The sequence below is a fragment of the Rhinolophus sinicus genome, chromosome 8, assembly GCF_057876585.1.
Source record: "Rhinolophus sinicus isolate RSI-liver-muscle chromosome 8, RSI-T2T, whole genome shotgun sequence".
Classification (NCBI taxonomy): Eukaryota; Metazoa; Chordata; class Mammalia; order Chiroptera; family Rhinolophidae; genus Rhinolophus; species Rhinolophus sinicus.
In genome coordinates this window covers 2,555,463-2,580,414 of record NC_142508.1, presented here as the reverse complement: position 1 = coordinate 2,580,414, position 24,952 = coordinate 2,555,463, and the positions used below count along the sequence as shown (strand labels likewise).

The 24,952-nt window shown below is 47.7% G+C and overlaps 1 long non-coding RNA gene across 1 annotated transcript in view; it reads left to right on the top strand.

Annotated features, from left to right (window-relative positions):
* The window catches only part of LOC141567692 (uncharacterized), a 52,871-nt gene extending 43,000 nt beyond the window's left edge, over positions 1-9,871 (top strand). Inside the window, exons 3-4 of the long non-coding RNA XR_016022218.1 lie at positions 2,582-2,721; positions 7,359-9,871. This is a non-coding gene — a long non-coding RNA (uncharacterized LOC141567692). The remainder of the gene's footprint in view (positions 1-2,581; positions 2,722-7,358) is intronic.
* Positions 9,872-24,952: the final 15,081 nt, after the last annotated feature.

The following is a 24,952-nucleotide window of genomic DNA, read 5'->3' as shown; positions in this document are numbered from 1 at the left end:
ATAGAGAGGGTGCCAAAAAAAATGTATGCACATTTTAAGAAAGGAAAAAGCTATTAAAATTACACTGAGAGTAACACTTGGAGCGCCTTTTGTAACTGCAGAAGTCAAACGTGACTTGTATTCATCTTTTGTTATCGGTATATATTGAGTATTACAATTTTAATACAGTTTTTTTGTTTCCTTTCTTAAAATGTGTGTACAGTTTTTTTGGCACCCTCTGTATACTTTTACTGCGATAAGGCACTGAGATTTAGAAAGGTTGGTTACAGCAATGATTCTATCTTAATATATAAACGTAAACCAGGAATGGGGTTTGCGAAAGACAGAGAGAGAGAGAGAGAGAGAGAGAGAGAGAGAGAGAGAGAGAGAGAGAGAAAGGGGGGCGGGGGAGGGAGGGAGGGGGGAGGGAGGGAGGGAGGGTGGCGACAACATAAAAATCTAAAATCCGAGACAATAGCTTTGTGCTGGGCTGCATGAGGGGAAACCCAATAAGGACATGTTGTGCTGTGACAAACACTTAATGCAACTGCTGGCTGCAGTGGCCGGGGGAGCAGCTCAGCCATCGACGGCGTCAGCAGCCTCAGAGGAGGTGACTGGGAAGGAACAGAGCCCTGATGGGCAGGCTGTCATTGGTACACTTATCAAATTGTTACTCCAAACAGTTTCCTTCAAGAGCAAATAAGAACAGCAGAGTGCCGGACGTTGAGGCCTGGAAGGATTGTCTTTCTTCGAAACCCAAACAGTATGAAAGGGGCTTGAGAAGGTCTTTGAGTGACGCTGGCAGTCGAGGCCGGCCTTCCAGCAAAGGCCAGATGAGGCTGGGCTTCTCCCTCTAGCCTAACTGTCGCGGGGTAGCCGTGGCCGTGCTGAGAGAGGGGACAAGGGGCGATGGAGCCAAGAAATGTGGAAAATCTGAACACATGGCAATAACTTTGGGGACAGCTACTGGTTTGAGGCACTGACGGGAACAAACAGACCTGAAGTCTGACTAAGTGTAACTGAACGTCGTGTGAAAGCTGGACAATTAAGGATTTCGACAGCAGCTTCTCCAGCTTTGCATGACTTCAGATGTAACTCAGAGAAAAAGAAAGAACTCTATAGAGGACAGAGAGAAGGACGATGGAGAACAAGGGACAGCGGTTTCCCTGGAAGGAAGCAGGACCAGGAATAATCAGGGCGTCCCTACCCTCAGGGCAGGTGGCCTTCACAGCGCCATCCTCTCGCAGCATTCCCGCACTGGCCGGACCAGTGACTGCGACCAGTCTCACCTTCCATCAGCCCCACCTTACAGCGGTAAGAATGCCTGACGGCAGCCGCCTTTTACTCCGAACAGAGAATTATTAAACCCAGGTCCACTGCGACCTGTGCAGAGAGCATCTCGTCCTCACCGTTACTGATAGTTACTGTGGCCAGACTCTTCCCAGGAGGCTGGCCTGCACAGAGCAATGCCGCGTGTGGGGAAAGCCCCCTCAGAGTTCTGGGACACCCTCGTGGCAGGACGTGGCTGGCTCAAGAACTAGAAGAGCAGAGCGTCGGTTGTTTGGACAGCGAAGGGTGGTCAACATAAGAGATGTCAAAAAGGAGGGGGAAAGATATAGGGACTAAGCGTTGGCATTTCCAGAAATCTTCAGTTCAGTGTAAGAGTCCTCCCTTCCCTGGCCACACCCCGTCGCCCAGGCGACGAAGCTGGTGTGTGACCCAGCCTGTTTTTCTCCTGCTTGGTAGTCAGTGCACGGCTGTGTGTGTGTGTGTGTGTGTGTGTGTGTGTGTGTGTGTGTGTGTGTGTGTGTGTGTGTGTGTGTGATACCAGCCCCAGGCAGTCCAGATGAGGGTTTTCCTTTGTGTGTTGTGGTTAAGATAAAAATATTTCACTATAAACATGAGTCTGCGTGGGTACAAGTTAGTGCTGATTTACACCTACGGGGGTTACCGGCCACTTGAAGGGCACTGATTAGGCACCACCTCTCCAGCCTATGTCCTTCTCTGTGGCTGAGCGTGGCTTTGGTATACAGTAACCACCATGGTCAGGTTTGTCAGGCAAAGGCTGTTGATGGGAAAATAGCAAAGCTTTGTGATTTTTGAATTATCTTTTCTCTCTCCACAAAATCTGGCTTTCAGAACTACTTTCTCACAGTCAGCTCTGAGACGCCCAAATCCCATTCTGGATGTCGAAACCTGGACACGATATTTTTCTTTCTCTGCATCTGGGGTGTAGAAATCCTTAACCTCCATGAGGCAAATGGGTTCCCTGCCCCCAGGAGAGGACGTTACAAACCAGGAAACACCAAAGAGAAAGCGCACAAAATTATTTCGAGAAACAGCATCCCTGTGACACGGCTGCTGCTTGATCCTTCCCTTCCTCCACAGTTAAGCTTATCAGGTACTTTTTCTAGTTGATTGGCACCCTGTTCTGGCCTCACCATCCCTCTGAAATTGGTGTCCCCAAGTGTCACCAGTAGATGGCTTACTGTAAAGCCAGTGTACACTGTAGGAGTCAGGATATGCCCATTTCCACACAGACGGTCCTCGAATCTCAGTGGCTTAAGGCAACTGAAGGCCTTTCTGTTTTCTTTTATCACAGCCCCAGGCTTCACACGGTCGCTCGAGGACCCAGGCACCTTCCATCTTGTGCAGCCGCCATCTTCTATCTCGCCCTGCGAGGTCACCACAGATCAGGACCCAGAGAGTAGAGGAGACACGGGAGAATGATGACACCAACAGGTACCCGTAAACGTGTTCAGCTATTAGATCATAGAGTCTAGAGATGTAGGTGCAGGCGTTAACCAGATGTTTCAGTTGCTTTGGTTGTCATGTGGCTCATAGTCAAAGATCAAGAAACCTTGGTCTTAGCCGTGTCCTGGAGGCCTGCCTGCAAAGCAAGATCCAGGAGAAGTGTTCAAAAGGACACTTTGCCGGAGATAACAGAGGAAGGTAGCTAGGTAAGCATAAAGCAATGATGGAGTAAACAATAACAGTGGTTACAAGATGTTTACTTCCCGCCTTCTGCTGTAAGGAGAACGTCACGGACATACAGTCATGAGATGGTTGGTGAAATCGTGGTCCTTCATCCTTGTTAGTTCACCCGACCAGTCACAAAGACGCCAGACAAGACGATGTCAGGGACTAAACTAATCAGACTAGAGAAAACCACAGAAGCTCACACAGAACTAGCCAAGCAGCTTCGCAGGTGAACCCCGACGCCTAACCCTCAGTGTTTGCCTTTACAAACTCGTGATTAAAACCATCGGCAGTTTGGGTTTTAAGCAGTTCTGGTTCCTGCTTGGGCCCTGCTGCCCACAGCGCGTGGCAGGGGAACAGCAGTGCCCATAAGAGTGAACTGAAGAAAGGAGAAAATCGGAACAAGAAAGGAAGAAAGGAAGGAAAAAGAACTCGGGTATTTAACACCCGGGGACACCTACGGGTACCGTAAATCCCGCCGATCCCAAGAATAATGTAGCACTGGGCTACAAATCCTCCAGTAAGTACATTTACAAATAAATTATGTGTCATTAGCATCAAAGAGCTTTGTCGAATAGTCATGGGGATGTTCTCAAAGTGTATCTAAGCTGTAAAGTTATTATTTCTGGATTATCTTTACATGAAGAGACCCTCCAAAATTCAGGAATAAAGGCCTGTCCTAATAGCCGCACCAAATTGGTATTTGACTTTTCCACTGAAGCTGTTTTCCTAACATACGATTATCTGTTTCATTAGTATTTGAACAGTCGTCTTTTTTAAGCAAATGTTTTTTATTTTAATCCTAAGAAATGATCTAGAAGCACAACAAATCTACAAACTCATTTTCTTTTGTTCTTTCAATGAGCTCCGTGGTAGCAATCTGGCTTTTCTGTCTGAACTTATCCTGTCTGATACGCCTGCATCGCTGGAGAGACGCTGACGATACAGACTGCATTTTAATCACCAAATGCATCAGGACTGGCAACGAGCAGCTCCGAGACTGCTAAAGGATGCTTCCACGTGTGGGCAGGCGGGCACGCGGGGTCCTTCTGGTGGCTGGAATGACTGTGTCACCACTGGCACGTCACTGTTCCTTGCCCACAGGCTGGGTGATGGTGGGAGCCAACGCAAGGAGTAGTGAGTGTCCAGTGGTCCCACAGCGACCTTGCACGATGACAAGGGCCTCCTGGAGGGACCTGAGGCTGACCCCGGTGTCAGGAGAGGACGTACGGGAGACAAGTCACGTGAGGTGAATACAGAGTCCGGAATCACGGGCTTAACGAACGCAGGAGAGAGAGGGAGAGAGAGAGTGTGTTTAAAAAATGCTCTTTCTATTCTCCTCCTTTCCCCAAATGAGTGGCATCACAGCAGAGCAGCTTCTGTCCATCTGTGCATAACCATATACGCCCGTGTGCGGTCATCAGATAGGTGATCAGACAGGTGGGTAGGTAGGTAGGTGGGTGATGGATGGATAGATAGATAGGTAGATAGATAGATAGATACATAGATGATAGATACTACATAATAGATCAATGACAGATAATAGATAGACAAGCAGATGGACGGACAGATGTTGGTGAGGAGCAGCTGATTCTGTGGTGCTCTGGGTCCTGGACCAGCTGTGAGTGGCTAACTCCAAGGTCAAAGGTCAAAGTTCATCGTGTGTGTAATTGACTAACAAGAGCTCGGGCACTTGTGAGGACGAGGGGAACATGAGACGTTAGCACCTAGGAGCCGCTAAGGCAAAGCAGTGGGTACTGAAATAATTTTACCATATTTCTACGGAGCTGCCTCTGTGTTCTTAAGAGGCTGAATTATGCCCTCGATGCTTTTCCTCTAGGAGTCGTTCCGAACAGGATCTCAAGGTCGGTGGTGTGTTATTATTGCACCCATGTCACCGGGTCCTGATGAGTTCAGTCATAGTTTATTGCAGTGATAGCTGCGGAGTTCTATTAGGCTGCAGCTAAAGGACATTTTTCTTATTGTTTGTTCCTTCTGTTCACCTAATGGACATATTGTAGTTTGTTCTGTATTAGTTTTTGGTGCTTTATTGCGAGACATCCACTTCTCTCACTGAACTACCCCAAGGTGTTTCTTATGAGCAAAAGACAAACATAACACCCCTTGTTACAAGAGGAGAAACGGCTTCCCAAGTCTTTCCGAATGTGTTCATTTCAATATGCCTGGGTCGCTTGACCGAAGGGACTTCCATGTTGATTGTGACGATGACTTTTGAAACTAAATAAGAGGCCGGCAGGGCTGGGAACAAATCTATTCTGACGAAGTTAGTAATGGATCCTACCTGGTGAATAAACAGACTTTTTCCCCCAAGACTGAAACATTGTACAACTCAGAAGACATCTTGGAGTTTAAGAAATAGCTACAGCATTCAATTATTTCAAAATCAATTTCAAAATTCACCTTCTTTGAAATTCAGATCTTTTGTCATAAAAAAAAACACACCTTTGAATTTCGTGCTATAAGAATCCAAGGGATATAATCGAATTCATTTTGGTGTCTGCATCAATCCAACAGTGAGTTGATCAACCAGCATTTTTCCCTGTGGAGGATCCAAGGGAAATATGAGGAACTATTAAACAGGGGACCTGAAACTTGGGACCCAAGACTACAGCTTGGGAAACTGCCATGCCTGCACGTTTTTGAGGACCACGAATGGTATGTAGATTCAGCAAATGGAGAAATAATATTTGAGCGGGGCACTGCATGGAACAGGTGGCTTTGACATTGGCTTTGAAAACTGCATAATGTTTGAAACGATAGGAAGAAACGTGGGTGAGGATTTAAGGCACCAGGGCCACCGAGGCCGGAATAAGTGCAGTTAGCAGGTGGGGAAACAGATGGCGGCTGCATGTAGGATGGAGCTCACTCTTGACTGTGGCTACCTGCTACACGACGGTAATACAGTTTAAATATTCAAATATTGGAGAAAGACTTGACGAAGACAGAATCTAAGGGAAGGAAAAACACCTCTGTACGTGTTCGATAAAATACGAGGGACACCCCTGCGGCCGTGAGTGGCTCCCTGATTCCAAAGGGCTGGGTGTGCTCGCGTCTTCCATCTCCTGTGCCTTTTTTCCGATCGTGCCTGCTGGAAGGCGCATTGCCTGTGTGTGCTGCCCTCAACAAGTTACCCATTCATGCCCTGCTGTGGGTGTCTGGTAATTTCTTGATACAAAACCATGCCTAGCAGTCGCTGACGATTAAATGTGGAATGGCACCGTAGGAATTCAGATAGGAGCACAGCAGTGCGTGTCAGGCCTGCTGTGCATATGTGTGTGGTGACCATCCTCAGAGACGGAACCCTAGGAAGACAAGAATGAGGCTTTCACTTCTGCGCCTCCGTTTCTGGAATCTTCTTTTCTGAACAGGAAAGAACAGGTGCTTCTGATTTCCTCGCTGTAGCTGCCACCTCCCCTAGGTCCCTTTCCCAGGAAGACTAGTGTACATTTGGTGTCCGTACACAGCTGACATGCAAGCACATGGACAAACACGTTTGTCCATCCGTCACCAGGTGTTAGGGTACCTCAATGTAAAGGTGGATTTGTCGTTAATCTTTGATTGTTTTGAAATTTTATCTCTTTAGATATTTTTGTTTTCTGTATTTTGAAGTGACAGAGTTAGGTAGATACTCATTTAAAATTGCTATACCTTCTTGGTGAAGCACTCTATCCGTCTATAATTAATATCTTTGTTTTTAAATGCTTTCCTTCTTCAAGTATGTATCTCTCTGGTGTTAGTGTAGCTTCACCCGTTGTATATGTTATTATTTTATTAGCTTTTTCTAAGTAAAAGTAAATTAGTGTTTGTCTGATATATCTTTTCCTATCTTTTGACTTTAGGTCTTTTGTGTTCTTACGTTTTATGTCTTTTAACTAGAGAGTTTGGGTTAATATCGTGATCACCAAAATGTCTGAATTCATTTCTTCCATATTGTTTTTTCTTTTTATTTGTTGTACTTTTTCTGCATTTATCTATTTTTCTACATTTCTCTATTTTTCTCCCATTTTTCCTAACTTGGAGTACGGTATGCTTCTGTTGTTTGTCTTTCTACATTCCATTGTCTCCTCAACTAGTGTGGATGTTATTCTTTCTGTATCTTTTTGTAGCCCTAAGAATTTTAACATGCATATTTACCTTGAAAGGGTAACCAACATATTTACAAATTAAACCAAGAATAATGCTTTCACTCTGCCCACCACTGACTGCTGTGCTAGTAAAGGGCTTGACTTCTAAGATTAGCTTTGTTTTTCTCTTCTTCAAAATATAACTTATTGTTCTCTTTAGATTTATTTATTTCTCTGCCATTTTCTTTCTTCACCATTATTTTTACATGTCAAACCTCTCATTTTTCTTTTTTCCTTTTGAATGCTGCCATTCAGCGTGTGGTGTACGAGGTAGCACTGGTCTGCAAACGCTTACTTACTGTGCACTGCCTGAGAAGGAGTTTGATCCAAAATGCAAATCAAGTGCATCATTAAATAGTGGCCAACACGCTGCCCCCGCAAGACTCGTGATGAAAGATGCAGTGTGTTAAGTCTCGGAGCAAACGCTTCATCTTACCCGGGACCCACCTGTGCTTTGAGGAACGCCTTAGTAAGTGTCTGTTAGTGTGTTTTTTGTGTTACTAAGTTGTTTTGTCCTCTTTCTGGTGAAGTAGTTTCGTTGTGTAAAGAGTGATCAGGTGAGACATTTTGTCTCTTTGCTGGTTTGGCTGAGAAACCAGCTCTCAGCCTTGGTAACATTCCTTTGTAGATAATGCGTGTTTTCTCCCTGAAAAGTGGACATGTACTCTACATTTTTCTGGATGTGACATATCTAGATGCGGATTTCGCCTTATTTCTCCTGCTCAGGACTTATCAGCCTTTCTGTATCTAAAGATTGTCCTTCCGCAATGACAGAGATTTCCTTTCCATCCTCTCTTCAAGCAGTTTCTCTTCTCCATGTTCTTCACTGTCTCCTTCTGGTACTTTGATGGGGTGAATTTTACACCTTCTTCCTTAATCGTCTCTGTCCCTAACTGGTCTTGCTTTTCGATAACAGCTCTCTATGGCTTCCTGTAGATTTTGCTTCCACGTCAATAATTCTGTTAACATCATTTCATGTGATGCTGTTGTTAGGTTTATTGGGGGGGGGGGAGAGCGAGAGAGAGAGACTGAGAGAGGGAACGTGAAATCTCCGGTTCAGAGAACAGAGTGTTCATATTCAGAGCATCTTCCCCCGTTCCCCGTGGCACGATATGACAGACATTCACTAGCACACTTTTCAGACAACCCTGACCATTTGAAGCAATTCGTCATTTCTTTAAGCTGCCACATCTCACTCACCTTTCCGCTGTTCTCACTGCATGGAAAACCCCTCTGCCTCTCCTCGTTTGGGTGGTGCTTTCCAGTTCATTGTAACTCACCTCTGGAACCACACGCTCCAGGAAGCCTTCTGCCAACTTCCGCGTGGAGGCTTTGCCACCCCGTGCTTACCGCTCTCAAATCCCTCATCACAGTGTCCGATAACCAGATTGTTGTTTGTCTGTCTCACTGGCTTTAAGCTCCTGAGGGCAGGAGAAATCATCTCCATCTTTGCCTTCCTGACGTCTGAGGGAAAGCCTGTTACATGGTGATTCCAGGGTTTCGCCTGCCCTCGTTAAACATTGCCACCCAATGTTCTGTTCTGTATCATTTTGTAGGATTCTAGTAGAATCTTAAAATGTGAGCCAGAGAAGGATACCTTTGTTGCGTTATATAAATTTGTTACATTTTGAGTTCATTTTGTTTTGGCTTTAAGGACTCATAGCATTAGCACAGTCTCAGCCAGCCCCACCTCCACCAACCAGGACAAGTGAAAGTGCCTAAAATCTCATTTCTTGGGAGGAAGGAAAGCCAAGTGTCTGCCAGCAAGAAAGAAAAGGGAGGAAAATGGCCACTGGGTAAGTGAAACAGAAGGTTTCTAAATTTATTAGTAATTCTGCTCTCCCAGGAATGGCTCAGTTTGGAGAAAGAAAATATTACAGACATTTCTCCCTTCTATTTTAAATAGTTTCCCTAACTTCCATTTTTGAATTCCACGAGCTACGTTTAAGTTGACAGAGGAGTAACTTGGCTCATTTATTCACGTGCGCTGTGATCTGCACAGTTTCATAACCTGTTAGCATCTGCTCATTGATAATTCTGAGCTTGTGCTTTCCTGCTGATTTTTACTGCAGAGGTGGAAAAGCACTAAGTGGCAATTTGTTCCTTTAATTTCCCTGTGCAAACCAAGTCAGGGAACAAAGAGATGCCCAGGGACTGCAAAATGTCATTATTATTTTAACAACAATAATAATATGATACTTCATTAGGACAACTTCTTTATATAAGTGCACCTAAAGCGAGACAGTGAGGCAGGGCAAGCGACACATTCCCCTAATGCTACATGAATTGCTTTGCACAGGGCCAGGGGCAGCCTAGCAGACTAATTGCAAATTTCGCACCTCTGCATCTGTCTCATCAGCTTTCCGGAAGTGCACTAGCTCTGGCCACACGGACTAATGCAAATGCAGGCTAATTGTTGGCATAAGAACCCCTAGCAGAGCTGTACTCCTGAGATTTCAGGGGCTACCACAAGCATGTCTTTAAAAAGAAAATTAGATCTCCCTTGTGATTGAGAGGGATTGTTGAAAAGGTTCCTTTCTCTGGGTGATAAAATGTATGGGCCTACGTTCACCTGAAAGTAAACTGAGGGATACCTTGTGAGAGGAGTAGGCTGGAGAATGTACAGGAACATTTCATGGGGCAGGGAAGGGACGGGGGACCCGTGGAAGGATATGGAAGAACACTTGTACCATTATTTCCTTTCATCACAGACTGAAAGGTAGCATCTCCCTCGGTGAACGAATGTGATCAACAACCCCCATTGCATTAGCTTCGTTACCATTAGAAATCATTGATATTTTATATCATGTTATAGGTATTGCAAACATCTTGAGATGTCATTTACCCTCAGCAGGACTTTGAAACTATCACCCACAAGATTTTAATGTAAAAATCACATGTTACAGTGTCAGTTTTTTTTTTTTTTTAAGTTTCGATCACTGAAATTTCAATGGACTTCATTTCCTTTGTAACTCCATGGTTTTCTTTTTCTTCTTGTCTCATTTAAAAACGTCATTCTTAAGTGGGTCTATAGACTTGACTAGACTGTCAAGGGGTCCATATCTCAAAAATGGGTAAGGACACGCAACCCGTATTCTCAAGTTTGGGGGAAGGGACAGCTAGCTCTTCATCGTGAAAGTGTTGCTTACCTGCAGTTTAGCTGTGCCATTTCTGGTGTCAGTGGTAGGGTGGGGACATTCAGTGGGACATATTCAAGGGTGCATTGAAATGAACTCTCCAGACTTTAAGCTCAGATTTCCATGGATCCTACTGACTCTGAATCTGTAGACAAAATTACCCATGAAAATGCTGAGAAAGAAAAGCCACCCAGCAACCCTGCAATGGCAAGTCTAGGGACGTTGTATAGTAATGTCATCTGGCCGACGTCTGCTTCGTTACACCTGGACAGTTTGAGCTAATTGCATGGCATATATTGTTTCAATTATTATTAATAGCCCATGTTACTTGGCAGCTTGCCTTTAAAGAATAGCAACATGTAATTTAGAAAAACAGCACAGACTGTAAGTAAAACTTTATACTATGTATTATAACCCAAATGCCTGATTTCAACTTCTGGGTATTATAGCTGATATTTGTACCCTCAGGTTACTTGGTGCTGTCCCCTTCCCCCTCCAACAGAATTGTGTCACCTCCTCACTCTGACTGAAATCCATATGTTGAAGCCCTAACCCCCAATGTGATGGCATTTGGAGATGGGCCTTTGGGAGGTGATCAGGGTTAGATGAAGTCATGAGGGTGGGGCCCTCACGCAGGGATTAGTGCCCTTATAAGAAGAGACACCCGAGAGTTCGCTTCCTCTGCCTTTCTCTGCCACGTGAGGACATAGTGAGAAGGTGGCTGTTTGAAAGCCAGGAAGAGAGTCCTCCCCAGGGAACAGAATCACCTTGATCTTGGACTTTTAGCCTCTAGAACTGTGACAAATACATTCCTGCTGTTGAAGCCATCCTATCTGTAGTATTTTGTTATGGCAGCCTGAGCTCATAAATGGGGAATGAAAAATATCCTCTGAGAGTTCAACGATAAAATCAACTTCTAAAGGACCCAAAATATATTATGCAAAGTCACCGTGGCAATAAAACAGACCTCAGTTCAGAGCAGACTTGACCATCATTGCATGAAAGGTGTGAGTGCCTGAAGTTGTGCCTGGACCGCAGGAAAATCCTGGAATGGAGTGTAAACAAATGCATCCATGGGAATCAGGAGACTGGGAGGCCAGTCTCGTCTCTGAGTCTAAACAGCTCTGCAAACTTAGAGCTTGGCAACTTGAAATTAAATCTTAGAGCGCAAAGAAGCACGAAATAGTTTCCTCCATCCCAGCAAAAGTACAGTATTTATGTCTCTCAAAACTCATCAGAGAACAATGGCACGCATGCCTCTTTCTTCCCCTGTAGGGTCAGGGGGCCATGGGGCTGGCTCTGCCATCAACTCTACACAGTGTGGTCGACTAACACTGTCCCCTGCCTTCTGCTAGCACACACCATTCAGCTGTGACACTGTGTGGGTGGCACGCATGTTATGAAATCAGCCCCACCGAGCGGCAGCTTTTTCTCTACAACGGGCAGGACAGAGCCCAGAAGGCTCCCCGCCCCCCAGAGCCTGCAGAGTTTTCTCTTTTGTTAAGTTTGCTTTTGTATAAATATCACCCTCAATTGAGACAGCTGCGAGGCCCAGCTTTCACACAACATGTAATTAATAACAACAGTAAATACGCAGCCTTTGTTTTACCTAAACACAATTGGAAACCAATTTAATTCTAGGGCACCTCTTGCTCCTAGTGTATTGTTTTAAAAATACTATTCGATGTCCATAGTCGTCTTAATATAAAGGTATTTCAACTTAACGATTAGCTCTGAAGACATCAGATACTGTTTTATGCAAAACTTTTAAATTACAATAAAATAGTTATGAAACGGCCGTAACTTAGCAGCCTTTCCCCATTAGCTTTCAATCGCAGCACATTACTCTAAAATATGCCATGTATTGCAAGTCTACTTTCTCCTTATTTACTTTCCTGGATGTTTATAGTATATCTGTTGCTTGTGTTCTTCCCAAAATAAACTGCCCTCCTTTGCATCTGTCAAATCCTGACCATTTTCAGCCCCCACATCCTCCCGGGAGCCCCTCATTTGGCCAGGGCTAAGCTAATAATTCCTGCACCCCTTCCTAGCTCTATTATGACATTATATTCCCTGTGTGTGTATTGTGTCCGGCGTTAAAAGACACTTTTTGGAGCCAGAGTGATGAATGCTTTCTATACCCGTGCTCTCCAATGAACTTAAGAAAATGCTGACACAAAGTAGGACCTTCACAAATATGTGTTGATTAAATTACCCACAGCAATTTGGGAGAATGAGCAGTTATTTTTTAATTTCAAACACACACACACACACACACACACACACACACACACACACACGGAACTGAATATTTAAGCCAAACCAAACTATAGACTTTAAAACCCTCAAAGAGAAGTACACTCAAGTCTTGTTTTCGTAATAATTATATTCTATAAAGTCTCCACCAACACGGGATGAGCAAATACTGAACTGAAAATACAAGGGGAGGGTCCTGTAAGCCTGCTTTGCTGCTGCTTTTACGTGTGTTTAAAGAAACCTTATTTAATACCTATTCTGGGTTCATTGACATTGAACTCAGGACCCACAGCCCTGCAGCTCAGCCTGAATGCAGTTTGTCGCACACACACACACTTCCTCCCTGTGGCACGTCACAGTCATCTGGAGCTTAGAAACACAAGAAAGCACCTTCTGGCACTCTGCTTGGGGCCATTTTAAACAACCAAGTCACCAACCAAAAAAGCACAGAAATGCAGAAAACATGTCCCTGAACAGATCAAGCAAAGGGCCCTTGTTCACAGCATGAGAGCTAAAACCAGGGGCAGTGTCACCATGTTTGACCTCAGCTGGGAATTACATCCCTGACAACTCAGTTTCTTTTTTTAGTGCATTTCTGCGAATGACCACAAAGACTCTGGGAGAGCTGATTTTGGGGTTCACCATAATTTTTAGGGTGTAAGTGATTTCACAGATTTGGAATCTGCAAATAATGAAGACCCACTCTGTATGTGTCTCATTGTGAGAGCAGGCGGGCAGCCTCTAAGGAGACGTTTGCTTTCATACGTTGCCTTAAGCTCACCCCACCAGGGTGTCCCCACCAGGGGAAAGGCAGTGCACCCCAGGCATGAGCCCACACTCTACCAGTCCTATGTCGTTCATCGGGGAACCTGTGTCTCCTCTTGCAGACTAGGGCTGGACAGGGCGAAAACGCCTTTTTTTTGTTTCCTCCCATTTATCGTTATGTTAAAAGACATACATATTTCAGATGCATATTAATTTGTGCTAAAAAGCAGTGTGGTTCCTTCCTAGCACCAGTTTACTGGCTTGTCTGGTGTTCACGTAGTGTGACTTCACGACAAAGCCCGAGACCCTGTGGGGACACAGACCGCCGTCGCAAAGCTGTGGAAACCTGCAGGGAGAGTGGACAGACCTCCAAGCCATCCAAGGAGGCTGCTGTCCCATTACAATCAGTAATTGCAGCTTCACCCTGAACGGATGGTGGCTCTAAAAGGAGGCAACTCCTCCAGAAAAACAAAACAAAACAAAACGAAAGTGACGACGATGAGGAGGATGAGGGAGCAGAGGTTTGCTGCTCTGAGAAATGAGAACAAAAACGTACAAGGAAGGACATTCAAAGATGGTGGCAGCAGCTCGGTACATACGCATGGCCTGTGCTGAAAACTGGCCACGGGCCGCTGGGACCAGGAGAGCCACGCCAAGAGACAGAAGTCAAATCTCTATACTTGGCGTTTTTTTCTTTTTATTGTTTACTTTCCTTGTTATGGTTTAGATGATCTCTATGTAGTAGTAAATTACCCATTTTTTAAAGTTGAAAACGATTTGCCCCTTCAAACACTGTAGACCTCAATGCAGACTGTGTGGCCCACCCAAAGCGTCCTGCCAGTGACTGGATGTAGGTACACGACCAGCCAAGTCATAGTCGAGAGAAAGAGATGGGTGACGTGCACACATTCCTCAAATGTCCCAGTCATGATGGGAACGTCACGTGAGTCCGAAGAGCCACGTACTGTTATGAAAATGAAACCAGCAATGCTTTGACAATGTTTTGTGCTGCTGAAACGGAAGGTGCTAACCCTGCAGGTCAGGACAACAGCCGTGGGTGCTTGGAACCCTCCCAGATGGCCCTCCCGACTGTGTCGCATGTGGCTTTGGCCCAGGAAGTCAGGCCCAGAAATGGGAAGGGCTCATGAGACAACGGTGGGACCATCCCTTCTACACATCCTTCACTTGCTGGTGGCAGGATGCACCCTTCGTCCCCACAGGTGATTATTCATCAGGTATGGAGATGGAACCTGGAGAACCCTGCCAGGGGTTCATGTTCTCATTTGAACCCTCAACGTGTGTACTTTTCGATGTGGGGAGCTGGTCTGAAATTCCACCACAGTCACCCTTCCTGAAAGCTGTGTGATAGACATGGTCAGGAGCGCTCATTTCTTTTCCTATGAGCAACTTTGTGTCTCCTTAGGAGCCCCCTTTCTGCCCACTATCGGGAGACTGGGTACCCACTTTTTATTTCCTGACCCTTTCTTTGTTTATATATTTTCTATGTGAGAAAAAGAATCAATGGAGTCACGAGATGGGCACCCGCCATTAATGTGATGTCCTTCCTGGAAAGACCTTGCTTTGCATTGTGTCACCTTTTAGACTATAAAGGAACACATCTCTAGCGGAGGAATGTCAGGCCACAGAGGGGAGGGAGCCACTCACGGGCAGAGGGCTCCAGCCTTCACGTCACAGCCGCCTGGAACGTTCTAGCATCGTCTCCTCGTGAGGCTCATTTTCCACCTCGCTGGACAGGCACACCACGACAAGGCTCGCCCTGCTGGTGTCTTCTGTCCGAGGGCACGAATTTACACACCTACAGAGTCCGTGGGCCTATTTACAGGCTCCAAGGCAAGTGCAAGGCGTACGATGGAGTGGCTTGGAGGGAAAGCTCCCATTTCTGTAGGTTCCCCCCTCCCTACCAGAAAAAGAGAGAGCAGTGGGGATTCCAGGGGACGGAAAGAAAAGGGATAGAGAGTGAGGCGGGGCTTCTGGCTCACGTGGGCGAAAGCCCTAATGAGTATAATACACCAAAGGCTAACGGCATTTCTATTTTAGGGATACTGGGTATATGTAGCAACTCAGCCTGCATAGGAGAAAAGTATTCCCCTAAGTTAGTGCTGATAAAAAGATTCATTCGGAATTAATACAACCTTGAATCTAATTTAGCCTATATTTAAGAAAATGCACATTATATTACCAATATGTCCCCTATACTTACTTTTCCTTTTTATTATAAAATTTATCTGACACAAACCATGATGGATCGTGTGTGTGTGTGTGTGTGTGTGTGTGTGTGTGTGTGTGTTTAGGCTTTTAATCATCTAATACAGCATGTAATCTCTTATAATGTAGAGAAAATCTATAACAACCAGATTAAAAAAGGGTTGACTATTGTTATAATTCAACGAAATGGGTAAAAATCAGTTTCATTAAACTAAAAAATTCTTACTCTGGCTTTTTAAATTTGATTCATCAACAAAAATGATTCCACGTCTTCATTTTCTCCTGCAATAGCAAAAATGCAGTTAATTTTAGTTTTAAAGGCATTGTAAGTTTAATAAAAATTAATGAAAAATAGCAATTTAGCCAAAAGGCAATATAATAAAGGAATTAGAAAAGAAATGTGAAACCCATCAGTGTTTATTGTGAGTAAAATACCGAGAATTAAATCTGGGGAGAGAGTAAAGGACAGTAGCAGACTGTTGGATTAGAAATTAGGCTATTTCAATTCTTGCCTCGATGTAACGCTGGCCAGGTCATGGCGGACAGGTCTCGCAAATCATTGCTCATTCAGCGATCATGGTTGAACACCTACTATGTGACAGGAAATGTGGGAAGAATTGGGGCCCTTCAGTGAGAAACAGCAACAGAACCCCACATTCTTGGGAGCTTATGCCACAGCTATTTCTCTCAGGTTTACATTTTTATCTTCAGACCACCTTTGAAAGCTATTGCTACAGATAATTGGGGTTTTCACTTTATTTATAACTCACATATATCTGACATATATCATCTGGAAATCTACTTAGTATCACAGAGGGACAGCTGACAATGCTGACCGACTCTCCCTGCCGTGCTGGTCACCAAGAGGTGACCCATTTAAGCAACCTGGGCCAGCCTTGGCCCGTCAAACGTTCATTCAGTCACTCATTCAATAAACACACCCTGACCTACTGTGTGCCAGGCATTATTGCAGGCACCGAGGATACAAAATTTAGGTTTAAAAAGCTAATCCTGTTAACTGTTGTCAAGGAAACACACATGTGTTAGTGTGATGGAGTGTAATGGGTGGGGATTAACCAACTTTATGTAATGGTCAGAGAAGGCGTCTTCGAGGAGGCTCGGTTACGTGAGAAAGGTGAGGAAGGGGCCGCTCTGGGAACAGTAAAGAAAGAGCATTCCTGATGGAGAGGCGAGCTCACGCCAAGTCCTTGGGCCAGGAAAGAGTCTGTACATGCAAGGAACTGAACGATGGCACTGGGCTTGGATAGCATTTCGTCTTTGCCTTGAGATGGGAAGGGGACCCTCACGATCAAACATTGAATTGTTTTCTGTGTGGTTCCCTCTCTTTCTCGTTCCTCCACTTCTCTTTTCTTACCTTCCTGTGGGTCATACAGACATTTTGTAAGATCACATCTTGGTGTGGTGATAGTCCATTTGAGCATATGACTGCTTATGGTTTGCTTAGTGGTGGTTCTGAGTGTTTGCAGTTCAGACACAGAGCTTGCCACCATCACAAGAATTGCAGTCTTCCCACATGGAATGAAATGTAGGAATTACTTGCCGTTAGGTCCCTTACCCTCCACCACATTTCCAGTGTATTGTCGGAATTATTTCCCCTCCATGCATTGAGCACCGCTTCACATGCTGGTATAAGCTTTGCTGTAACCATCAGGTCTGAGTGACTGCTGAGAACTCTGGAGCAGTAAGAGGGCCCATTCTGTTTACCCTGATCTGTGCCCATCCCTACGTCTCCGCCCCTGCAGGTTTCCACAAGTGTGCTGAGACCCAGCCTGCTTTTCCTCTCTGTGACCATTTCACCAGAACAAGACTGACCTGCCTGGTTTGCCAAGACGGGCTACGAGAATTTTTTCCTCTCACCTTTGCTTAAATGATGCTGATGGCTTGCGGTAAGCTGGACCACTTTCCTTCTCGTTCAAATCCTCCTCATGGCAAAGCCCAGGTTCCTCCATGCAACCTTCACTGGGCCCCCAAGGACACGCTCAGCTCCCAGCCTCCCATAGGGACAGCTGGCAGGACTGTGCCCCTCATATGACAGTGAACATACATGCTGACATGTAACCAAATGTGGCATTACTCAGTAGGACGAATCCAGGCTAAAATGTAAGATCCATGTTATGGAAGCCATTGCTCAAACTCACCAACATCTGGTAGCATCTTTTCTGGGCACATAAAAACTACAATTCCTAACGCTCTCCCGACCAGCGCCACATGCCTAAGTCTGGCCAGTTGACTCAGCAGAGATGAAAATGCTCCTCTCTGAGGAAGCAGAGGTCCTGTACGGCCCCTGGCTTCCTGTGGCCTCCCCCAGCCATGCTGACCTGGAAGCCTCACGTTGAGATGACAGCGCAGCAAACTGAAAACTGGCTGAGTCTCTGAATCACTGTGTGGCCCACAGAAGACCTGAAGGGAATTACAATCAAAACCTTTGTTATGCTGAACTCCTGTTGTGGCATCAGTGCACAACCATTTGTCACTGCACTAGCGCACTCCGCGGTCTGCTCCTGCACTGGCCGTTAACCAGCTAACTTGGACGAACCATCTCTACAAACTCTGGCAGGGGCGCAATTTGACTTCTGAGTGAGGAGAGGAGCTGGGGTGCAGATCCCTCCAGAAGCCAAGCATCGGTCAGCCACCGCCTGGCTCTCCACCTGCATCCACGCATCTCCTTCTCTGCTCTCCCGTGAAGACCGGGCAGGTGCTGCCAGCTCCCCGTCATCGCAGACAACGCTGCTGGGAACATTCCTGGGGCTTTGCCAGGATGAGCTTACGATGACAGGACGCGATTTCCAACTGGTGGGAAAGCCCAGCTGCTTGTTACAGGCAGCTGTGATGTTCCACTGTGTTGTGGACGCACCGGACACCACTGAGCAGAGCACTAAAATGTTTAGAGTGGTGCATTGCGCGTCCTGTGTAGTTTGCCACTGTCAGTGAGGTAATGGACATGCTAAATTACTTGCAAACATTATTTTTTTCCTCTTCAGGAGTTCAGCTTTGTTTGCACTATCGATTTGCCTAGTCAACCCCTTTATCACTCAGAGTGCAAAAGAAACCAGCCCAGATTTATGCCAAATTAGTAAGGCTCCACCTAAGAGAGCTTTAGCATATAATTCAAAAATCATTAACTGGCCTAGGAGTGTAGCCAAATCCCACCAAAGTCAAAAGAAAGGGCCTCAGTGATGTTTTTAAATTAAATAATTCATTGATTTTCCTGCAAAGTACACAGGATGGAGAGCAGCTTTTTACGTCTCTGCACTGAAATATTTCAGTTCTCACAACGGGTAGAGGGGCGATTTTTAAAAAAGGAGTAGATTCTTTAAATTTGAAGGCATACTTGCCCTGGGTATGTGTGTGCACGTGCATATATATGGCACTGATGGACAAATCCCACCAATACCATGTTTTGATATAAATTACTGAGGAGTTAATGTCTTGGAGCCAATAGGCCCCATTGAGGAACTGAGCAATGAGGGTTTTAAAGAAGAGAGGGCAGAAAGTGATTGCTGGAATGTTCCAAATGTGGGGGCAGTGTGCCTGAAAGACCAAATCAGGCACAGAGAAGGTATGCAGGGCAGTCAGAAAGAACAGCTGAGATGGCAGATACACGGGACAGAGTAGGATGGCAGATAAAGAAAAACCCAAAAAGAAGAAAAAAAAGATGCAAAACTGAATGTCACTCTGCTGAGTTCACCCAACATGATGTTAACATCGAGCTAAGATCGTAAAACCCAGAGAGTGGACTTCGCCTTATGAATATTGTATACAGTTTAAGACATAATTATGTGGGGCCCTGAACTGACTACGCAGATCAATTAAGACGGCACCCGTCTATTTTCAGGGGTGCCACATCGTCAGACCAGGACCGCGGAATTACGACTCGGGGTGCTGTCAGGTAAGGAGACAGGCAGTTGGGAGGAAGGCACTTAATCGCAATCACACGGTGTGTTTAAGGCAGGGAGAGGGAACAGGTCACCGTGGCACCAAATTTCCTCATATTAGCTTCCCTGTGTAAATGTCAGAATCAGTCACAGCACCTCACTGGAGAGAAGATGAGCGTGTGGCACATACTGCCCGAGAAAACACGTGCCCATCCCATGAAGAATGTCATCTCAGCAGTTTCTAAGCACAGGTGAAAACGGGTGTGCCTAGGTGGGCGCCCTGTTTTACCTCTGCAGCCGCCAGACTCTGGCACACCTGCTGCAAGGAGTCTGCAGACCCATAGCTGTCAGGGCCCCGGGGACGGGCGGCTCACGTGGCCTGTCTGTAAAGACCGACACAAGACAGCTGTCATTTCCAATCACTGCATGTCAGTGGTTTGGAACGATCCTTTCCTTGACACAGACCTCTGATCGTAACACGAGTTCACAGTGTCTGATGTCGTCTCCTACTCCCACCTCATCTTGCTCCTCTTTCCTATGAAATGTGTGTGTGCACCCATCGGAGACCCCTTCTAATCCTAATTGTTCTGCGGTTTTGCAATATGATAAAACGAAATGAAGGCTGTGCTTGGTAGGCTGTACCTCTGACTGTGTCTGAGTTGGGGGTTCCCCCTAGAAATAGACTCTAGATCCAAGCCGATGGTGTACACGTGGGGAAGTTAGCAGATGATGCTGGAAACACCACCGGGGGAGTGGGGAATTGACATGTGTTAGACCGATTGTCAGGAAACAGACCCCACGTCGGTGACAGACATGAAAGGGCTTGATGAGGGGGAAATAGCTGCGTGAGGGAAAATAGAGAGGGTGTCCTAGAAGCTACCAGAACACGGTGCAAGTCCAATCCCAGCCAAGGAGCAAGGCAGAGAAGCCTGGGTTACTAAGGACATTCTTCAGGGAGCCCCACCTCTCCCACGAGCAGACCTTAATTACAAGCCCTGCACAGCCCCTCACTGGCTGGGAGGAGGGAGATGTGCCCTCTGTACAAAGGCCGGGGCGGGCCCATAGCACAACTGCTGGGGCTTCCGCCAGCGTGGCTCCCAGTGCTTGGAGGCCGGCCAGGGCTTCTCAATGCTACCCCCAGACACACAAGAGGGAGAACGATTGGGGTGCATTGCTAGCCTACTTACCAGTGTGGGCAGTGGTAGGTAACTCTGAGAAATGGTACCCTGTACCTCTAAGTGATCTTAGCCCAGGGTTAGGGCTGGGCCTTCATCAAGTCCCATCCGTCAGCAGGGGCACGAATCCCATGGCCCTTCCAGCCTGCCACGCACCCAGGGTGCAATCACACAGGTGCTTGCCGTGGAAAGCCAGGCTGGTAGGGACAGAAATGGCCAAGAAGGTAGGGGCAGGATGCCACCAGAGCCAGCTGCCTCTGCTGGGTAGACGTAGCAATGGAGCCGTGCCCACCCCATGCTGGCGCCTCCCCTTTGGCATCCAGGCCACTCAGGGTGACTTTGTAAAGAGAGAACACAGTCAGGGAGGCGTTAACAAATGCCGCGGGTCTCCCCTACCCCGAGCTGGTTTTTCAACAAGATGCACAGACGTTGGGACGGCCTCCTGTGTTTTCAGCCAAGGACTTCATCTATTCCTATCACTGCCCACCCCAAGATTCTGACAGCCCTTTTCTCTCCCTCTTTATGAAACACATCAAGGAGCCCATGTGAAAGTTGAGGAGTCAGGCTGTCATTGGGAAGACCCCTGAAGTAAGGGACACAAGGTACACGGACCCGGAGCTCACAGAAGAGCAGAGCTAGTGCCGTAATCAGCCTCGGGAGCCAGCGGGGGACACATGCAGGCCCAGAGAGTGGCCACGATGACAGGAGTCTCCCACTAAGAAGGACAGACGTCTGATTGTGGGTATTGTTTACCAACAGCGGTCTCGGACGACTTCCCCCTTAGCCCGGGGTTACATAACCAACCGTCATTTCATAATGGCTGGAAGTGCCAAAGCAATCAAAGTAACAAGTTTGGCTGATGGGCCTGCAAGGAGGACATGACATTCCTGCAGGTCTGTGAGTGTTAGTCGCAGCCCTAGGAGCGTCCACCCTCCGTGTCTCGAGTTGCTGGAGATTTTTCTCGTGACTTTAGTGAACGAAGGAGCGTTCCGGAAATGCCCTAGATGCCAGCGTGACAACTGTGCAGTCGGTAGGAGTGAGGTGTGCAAACTGCCCACTGAAATCCCTGGAGGTGATCAATGAACGTTACCGAGTGCTGATGCTAAGCTAACCACGGTGGTGGGGTGGTCATCACAGGAGGACCCTGGTGGCCCCGAATGTGCGTGTCTTGCTCACTCCTGCTTCTACACCGATGGCAAACAATGATGGACAATAAATCCGGTTCACTCTTGTCTCTGGTCCTGGGCTGAAGGTGAGACAGCCAGCATTGGAATCACAGTGAACAGGGTCCCGGGCCGTTGCTTCTGCCTCCGTCTGCTGCAAAGTCTGGATGACAATTTGCATCACCGCTGGTTAAACGAAAACTAGCCTCCTTTTCTGAAGGAGTGTTAGAGAGGAGTTTTCATCCATCAAAGTACAATGTCCAAAATGGAACCTTATTTTTTGTGGCTGTTGTGAGGCCAGCTGCGGAAGATGCTGAAAGTGGGCACAGAAAGATAACGAGAGATGAGCACATTTTAAATGTTACTGTGAGAAACGGAGGTGCCACTCACATCGGATTTAACAACTCAGCGCTGTGGCTGCGCTGTGTCGTTAGAGTTCATTACTGGGGCAAGTTAGTAGAATCAATTGCTCTTCTCAGACAGACATCCTTTCATCGGATACTGAGTAGCAGTGCCGTGTTTTTACCTTCCCAATTAAGGTGATGACTGTGAAGCAAGGAAACCGGAGCTGAATGAGGCCAAGCATGAGAGGCCATATGGAACTTTGTAAAACCGACGTCATGTTCGACTCATTCTGTGCACTGGTTTCCTGATTCCTGGTCGAGAGGAAGCTGCAAGTATAGACTAATGGTCTGGGTTTTCCCTTTAAGAACTCTGCTATCACACTAATCCTGGGTGGTCAGCGTTTGCTCCAACTTCAGGGCCACTGAAGATGCCCAGGGGACCTGAGGACAGAAATTACACTGAAGAGTAGCCAGGACACAGCCCACTGGTGTCCAGGAAGAAAGAGGGTCGGCGGGGAGGGCCTGGGGAAAGAACAGCAGTGGAGGCAAGACAAGAATTAGGACACAGCAGCGCGTGGCCCTCTCATTGGCTTCTTCAAGCCTGACAATGTGGGGTACTGCGCCTCCAGGACCGAGAAATGGCCCACTAACAAATACTGCCAGATCTGCAAGCTCCAGCTTTCCTATAAAAAGTATGATTTATTCGTAAAGCTGGCCACACTGCAATGAATGTTCTAGCCTTCCTATTAATTATTAAAAATAGTGGCGTGGGTTAGAATAGGCTGCTCTGAAATGGCTCCCCATTATCCCATTGGAAGAGCCACGTTTATTATGACATGCAGAACTCTCAGCGCTAGTGTAGCCCGCAGAGGTGCCCCAAACAGGAGCTGTCCACCAATGTCACCCACGAAATGTGGTTCTTTAGCTAACGGGGTTTCTGAGCAGTGTGGAAGGTCCCACCTGGGCTTTTTTGCTGCTTATGGTATAACATGAGAGAAGTGAGATGAGTCAAGAGAAGAATTCTCAAACAAAAAGAAAACAGGACACCCCAAGAATAAGAAATACATACTCAGAGATTCCTGGTTTCAGCTCCAACCTGTAAGGAGCTCAGACATCATGGCTCCCACGCCTACAACAAGAAAAACCTGCACAGACTAAAAATCAGTGATGATTCCTGGACCCAGAGGGCAGTGAGGTCCGGGGGCACACAGGTCCCCCGGATTTGCCGAGATGGGTGACTCGGAGTCACTGCTGAGATCTGCTGACTTGGGGCAGAAGGGACCAGACACGCCATCAGGAGGATGAGTTCGGTGGCGACGCTGACGAGTGGCTAGAGGTGACGGTGGAGGAGTGTCCGAGCGACACACTCCGAGCTGCTCCTTGTCGGGGGGCCACACGCGTGTGTCTTTTACCTCCAGAAAGGAGCGGAACTGCGCAGCAGCGTCAGCACGTCCATGTGAGGGGCTGCGGAGAGTCCCAGGCGGTTACCGAGGACGACGGCTGCCTCCTGCTGTGTGAAGCACGGGTCACATTTGGGAGCCCGTTTCTTTACCTGGAACACAGCATGAGGACACCCACCTCCGAGCTGTAAAATAAATGCAGGAACGACCGAGCCCAAAGGTGCCCACGACGGAGAGCACCCCCGCATCGCTGGGGCCGCCGCGTCCCCCCCATGCCCCAGACACTGCTCCCCAGTCACAGAACAGAAATGTCACGACTTGCTCTTGAACGTCCTCAGTGGGCAAATGGCACCCAACACAATCGCTCATTTTACAACACGGAGATGCTTCCTGCTTGGATTGGGGCATATGAAGGACGTGCCACGAAGGTCAGCAAACAGCTGAGGAGGAAACCTGCTACCCACCAGGCGGGAGCAGGGGCCTGGGTGCGGCTCTGGTCCTACAGCGGAACCCACCTCCGCCCTTCGCTTTACAGATGAGGAAGGTGAGGCCGTGGGCCTGGGAGGCGGAAACCCAACCGCGGGGCTTGGTTTTCCATCCAGAACCTTGAAACTCAACTGTCTCTACCTGGATCAATCTAGAATGAACTTCACTTGTGGCTAAACAACATGGCTGCACCCGATGGGCCCCTGTTCAGCCTTGTGATGCTAAATGTTGCAATGCAGTCTTCACGGAGCACGGCCCTTTCCTTGATTTGTTGGTCTCGGTTCTGCAGGGTCAGTCTGTCATTTCTTATCTGAAAGCGGCCTAATTAGGTCGCGACTTGACCGGCGCAACAAGAAGAAAGGAAAGAAAAAGCGAAAGCCTCGCGGCGCTGCCCACACTTGTGCTGCGGCCGGAGTAGGTGCGCCCCGGACCTCTCCCCACGCGGCCCGGCCCCCGGACTGCGCCCCGCACACCCGCCCGGCAGCAGCGGCCACGTCCTCGGCGGGGGCTGCTGGGGACTCTGCCAAGCAGCCGGGCCCGTCCCTGCTCCTCCTCCGCCCCTCGCCGCCCCTGTACGGGGGCGCCTGGAAGAGCCTCGCGTGCCACCTCCCGACCATCCCGGGAAGACTGGGCGCCCCGAGCCCGGCACGAGAGCCGCAGGGAGCGTGTCCGCCCTCGGAGCTGCCCTTAGTGAACACGAGCCCGGCGGGCGGCGGCCGGGTCCGCACGCACCGCAGCTGCAGCCGGAGCGCCGGGGGCGCAGAGCGCGAAGCCGGAGTGCGGTGCCCCGTGGCTCCGCCCGGGGGCGTCAGGGCGCCTGGTCCCCGAGCTCCCGCCGGCGTCCCCACCCCTCGCTGCGGGAAGAGCCCGGCTCGCTACCCTCACCTCCCCGCACGTACCTCCTCGCCCCGCTCCGAGCTGCGCCTGGATTCGCTGGGGCTCGTCCCGAGTCCTGGGCTGCTTCCCGAGAAGGCAGCGCCGGGCGGGCGCCCTCGGGCTCC